A 6000-nucleotide genomic window follows, 5' to 3' on the forward strand; every position below is an offset into this window, starting at 1 on the left:
ACTATATATAGCCTGCCAGGCTCCTCTGTCCATGGGATTTCCCAAGCAAAAATATTGGAGTAGGTTGCCATTTCCTCCAAGGGGTCTTCCCGACCCAGGTGGTTGAACCCACATCTCTTGAGTCTTCTGCATTGGCAGGTGGATTCTTTACCACTAGCACCACCTGGGAATCCCCTTTATGCATTGTTCCCATTATAATAATATTAGCTCCCATTGAATGAGTGCATGTTTTGAATGTTAGACCTACTTAGAGATGTAAGACTTATTTTCTTTCCTGATGATTTAACTAAAGTGTAAACAATCGATGAGAAAAGAGAATGACCACAGAAGACTAGAATTTTGAGAGGATCTTCGTGAAGGATGCTTTTGGGATTTAAGATCAACACTGAAGGAGGAATTAAGAATTAGAAGCTATGTAAAGGAAAGGAAGGGACACTCAAGGCAGATAGGAATTTTGGAGAGAGGCTGGAATGTGTGAACAAAACAATATTATTTATTTATATATATATATATATATGTATGTATGTATATAAAAATTTGATTGACAGAAAATGTCTGAACAATTCTTACTGAGTATATGATCTGTCCCATTTATTTTAGCCATTAATTGCATCCTACTTTGTCTAAGTATCTTCATTTGGTGTCTTGAACCATAATTTGAACTGTGTTATTTGTCTCTATCATATATCTATCTTTCTTTCTTTCTGAGGAGGAGATTGTAAGCATAATAAAAACAAAGGCCTTATCTCATTCATCTTTGCAGATAAAGAATTTCTAGGACTTACCTGGTGATCTGGTGGTTACGACTTCGTGTTCTCAGTGCAGTGGGTCTGAGTTAGATCCCTGGTCGGGGAACTAGATCCCATAAGCTGCAACTTAGAGTTCTCATGCTGCAACTAAAAATCCTGTATACTGCAGCAAAGATTGATGATCCCAGGTGCCACAACCAAGACTGCACAGCCAAAAAAAAAAAAAAACCAACCCACAGTGGGGCGGGGGTGGGGGTAATCTCATTTAAAAACAAAGGAATTTTAGATCATCCAAATTGGAAACCACTCTGGTAATCCTTTTAGCTATGTCTTCTACCTAAGAATGGTGCCTCTCTATGGTATCTCACTCATGAAAGATTATCCAGCCTCTGGATAAACTTTTCCTAGCAAGATTATTATGAAGCAGTTTGTTTTAATATCAAATATTTTTGTGGCAACAAATGCTTTAATATCTCTCTTCCACTTTCCACCACTAATCCCCAGTTAAGTTCTCTGAAATTATACAGGAAGAAAATAATCCACTTCTGCCAGATACTCCCTTGAATATTTGAAAAGCATAATTATCTTCTCTATGCTATATTTTAGGTTAAATATTCCTATTTTTATTGGCTATTCCTTATGTATATTGTGGAGAAGGAAATGGCAACCCACTCTAGTATTCTTGCCTGGAGAACTCCATGGACAGAGGAGCCTGGCGGACTACAGTCCATGGGGTTGCAAAGAGTTGGACACAACTGAGTGACTAACACTATTTATATTAACACTCATGTTTAAATACATCTATTTTGTTAAACAATTGAATAATTGTTGTAAATTCCATGACAACATGTACTCACCCTCCTTGTCTCATTCACACTGAATTCATCTTACTTGTAACTATGGCTCATGCACAATAGGCAATCAAAAAATATTTGTTGAATGAATAAATGAAGAAGTAGGAGTACAAGTTTAGGTGGTGCATTAAGCAAGAAAAAGACATAGGAGGCATCTAACTGAAAAGAAAGAAGTAAAACACTATACTCAGACATTATAATCTTTGTAGAAAATGTACAGTATATCTAAAATGACATAATTTAGTAATCTTGGCAAGGTTTCAGGATACAATATCAAGCATTTTAAATGTATTTTTATATACTGGTAACAAACAAAAGGAAATTATAATTAAGAATACCAATTATAATAACATCCAAAAATATTAGAGACTTAAGGACAAATTTGGCAAAAGATATGTAAAGCCTCTAAACCAAAAACTGTAAAACATTATTTAGTGAAATTAAAAAGAACTTAAATGAAAAAAATGACCACCTTTATGGATTGGAAGGCTCAATACTATTGAGATGTCAGTTTTCCTTAAATTGATCGATAGATTCAACACCATCACAATCAAAATCCTGGCAGACTTTTTTTTTTTTTGAGAAAATCAATGAATTGATTCTACAAGTCCAATGGAAATGTAAAAGATGTTGATTAGCCCAAAAAACCTAGAAAAATAAAAAAGTAAAATTGAGAGATTAACAATACCTGAATTCAAAACTTAATAAAAAGATAATAATCAAAACAATGCAAAACTGACTTAAATATAGGCAAATAGATCAAAGAAACAGAATAAAAAGTCCAGTATAGGTCCATATATATTTGTATATGTGTGTGTATATATATACACACACACAACACTGAAGGAAAATTCAATAGAGTAGGGATAATCTTTTAACAAATTGTTCTAGAACTAAAGGATGTGTGCATGCTCAGTTGCTTCAGTCGTGTCTGACTCTTTGTCACCCTATGGACTGTATCCTGCCAGGCTCTTCTATCCATGGGATTCTCCAGGCAAGAATATTAGCATGGGTTGCCATGCCCTCCTCCATGGGATCTTCCCAACTCAGGGATTGAACCAGCATCTCCTGCATCTCTTGCATTGCAGGTGGGTTCTTTACCACTGAGCCACCAGGGAAGCCCCAAAGGATACTCATAAGCAAAACAAGTAAGCATAAATCCATACCTTAAGCTGGCAACAAAAATTGTTCCAAATGGCTCGTATACCTAAATGTAAAACCTAAAACTGTAAAACCTCTAGAATAACACATGCAGGAAAATCTTTGCGACCTTGAGTTAGGCAGATTTCCTTAATTAAACAAAAACTATGATCAATGAAACAAAACATTGGTAAGTTGTACTTCATTGAAATGATCAGTTCCTACTCTTTGAAAGACATTGTTAAGAAAATGAAAGTCTTTAGAAGATACCATTTTTAAAATGGTAGAAAATATCTGAAAATTATGTATCTGATTTGAAAAACTGTATTCAGAACACAAAACTTAATAATAAAAGAAGTAGCCCAATACAAAGAGGACAAAAGAACCAACACTTCTTCAAAGATACACTGATAGAAAGTAAGCAAGCAAAACCATGCTCACATCACTAGTCACTAGGAAACACAAATGAAGCTCATACTGAGATACTTCAACAAAACTCTTAAAATAGTTAAAATAGAGATTATATTTAATATTGGTGATGGTATGTAAGAACCGGGGATTCTCATACACTCTCAAACTGAATGGAAAATCTTAGAAACTACTTTGAAAAACTGTTTTGAAGTTTTTTTAAAAAGTTAAACATATACTCACAGAATCGCCCAAGGAAAGCATATGTTCATACAAAGACTTCACATTGCACGTTAATATTCAGAGTGGCTTTATTTGTGATGACCCCAGATGGGAAATAATCCAAATATCTATCCATCAGTGAATGAATAAATAAATTTTGGTGTATCTATAAAATGGAATGCTATTCAGTAATGAATAAGAATATAAGTGTACAAAATGCTGAACCTCAAAATAATGCCAAGTGAAAAAAAGTGAGAAATGAGTCCATACTATAAATATTCATTTGTATAAAATCCTAGAAAATGCAAATTAATCTATTCTGACAGAAAATAGGTGATTGGTTGCCTGGGGTTAGGGTGTCAGGGAGAGGTAGAATGGAAGTATAACAAAAGAGCATGAACAAATGTTTGTTAGGGACATATATATTCATTTTCTTAATTGTGGTGATAGTTTCATGGGTATACGTATTTAAATTTTATCAACATTGACACATTAAATATATGCAGTATATTTCATGACAATTGTACTTCAAAAAGCTGTTTTTAAAAATAAATCAGTTAGGTCTGGATTTAAGTTTTACCTTGTCCACTCAAACACTGTTTGCCTTTGGACAAGTTATTTGGCCTCTCTGAGGCTTATTTTTATTATGATTCTGTTAGAATCCTTTCAAGCTTCATAGAAGTGATGTGAATGTATGTAATAAAGTATCTTAAATGAGTGAAGGAGAGAGCTCCTACACCAGTGAAATGGTGCATGCTCCAACCTCCCTATTTGTAGCCTTTAATTTGCAAAGAAATTGAAGAGTTCAGTGAGCTTCCACCGTGTTCATGTAAATCTGATGCACTGGGAGGTCAGTGAAAGATGCTGGATTGCTAGAAGGACAGAGAATCCCCTAAGATAGAACTTCCCAAAGAGCGGAAGCTCAGTGATGGTTCATAGAGGACTAGTTTGCCAGCTATAGCAATGGGTGATGCTCAGACACTCAGTCATGTCCAACTTTTTGTGACCCCATGGACCGTAGCCTGCCAGGCTCCTCTGTCCATGGGATTTTCCAGGCAAGAATACTGGAGTGGGTTGCCATTTCCTTCTCCAATAGCGATGGCTGAGCTCATGCTGACTTCAGCCATTCTGAAGACAAGTGTATTCTCTGAGGAAAGGACTGCTTCAGTATGTTCTATAAACTTTAGTGTCCAAGCAGCTTTATATGGCATATTCTAAACTGAATACAACTGGGGGATGGATCTGCCTGTATATTCAGAGATGCTTCCCTGCAGCCGCTAGGTCAGTGTTGTGCACCGCTCTTGTATTTCATTGGCAGCAGATGTGGTAATTTTCCATCCCTACTGGTAGCAAACAATAGCCAATACTGTTTTATAGATAATGTCAGCATCCTTGGAGATTCCCCAGTTAACTAAGGTGTGAATTCTCTTTTGGCCAGCGGGAGATATTTTGCAATAAGAAAAAGCTGGGTATTCATCGTAACAAAATGACATCAGTTGTCATTGCTGGTAACAGCTGAGAAACTGAAGTTACAAATAAGAAAAAGAAAAATTACAGTTAAGGTATTTTTCCATAGCATGTCAATAGAATAATACCACATCTTCAAACATAATAGAAACATTTCTTTCCTCATCCAACTCAACTCTTTGGCAGCATTCAATACAGTTACCATCATAGCCTTCTTGAAACGTTTCTTCTCTGACTCCTATGACACAACCCAGTCCAAATTTTTCTCTTACCTATCCAGTTACTTTTTTCTCCTTCGTCTCCATATATGTTTTTCCAACTGTAGTTCTCCAACCCAAGCTTGACTTCTGATCTCCACGTTTTGGTATCCAGTTGTCTAATAGCTCCACATGGGTATCTCATGCATGCATGTGCTCAGTCACTTCAGTCATGTTCAACCCTTTGCAACCCCAAAGCCCACCAGACTCCTCTGTCCATGGGATTCTCCAGGCAAGAATTCTGGAGTGGGTTGCCGTGCCCTCCGCTAGAGGATCTTCCTGACCCAGGGATCGAACCCTCGTCTCCTGCATTATAGGCGGATTTTTTACCCACTGAGCCATCTGGGAAGCCACATGGGTATATCATCATATCTCAAATTTAATTTATTCTCTTTCTTCTTAAACTTGTCTTCCTTCAGTCTTCAGTTGAGTTTAGTTCAGTTCAGTTGCTCAGTCGTGTCTGACTCTTTGTGACCCCATGGACTGAAGCACACCATGCCTTCCTGTCTACCACCAACTCCCAGAGTTTATTCAAACTCATGTCCGTTGAGTCGGTGATGCCATCCAATCATCTCATCCTCTGCCGTCCCCTTCTCCTCCCACCTTCAATCTTTCCTAGCATCAGGGTCTTTTCCTATGAGTCAGTTCTTCACATCAGGTGGCCAAAGTATTGGAGTTTCAGCTTCATCATCAGTCCTTCCAGTGAATATTCAGGACTGATTTCCTTTAGGATGGAATGGATGGATATCCTTGCAGTCCAAGGGACTCTCATGAGTCTTCTCCAACACCACAGTTCAAAAGCATCAATTCTTCGGTGCTCAGCTTTCTTTATAGTCCAACTCTCACATCCATACATGACAACTGGAAAAACCATAGCCTTGACTAGATGGACCTTTGTTGGCA

This window comes from Bubalus bubalis, chromosome 20, assembly GCF_019923935.1.
Source record: "Bubalus bubalis isolate 160015118507 breed Murrah chromosome 20, NDDB_SH_1, whole genome shotgun sequence".
NCBI classification, from domain to species: domain Eukaryota; kingdom Metazoa; phylum Chordata; class Mammalia; order Artiodactyla; family Bovidae; genus Bubalus; species Bubalus bubalis.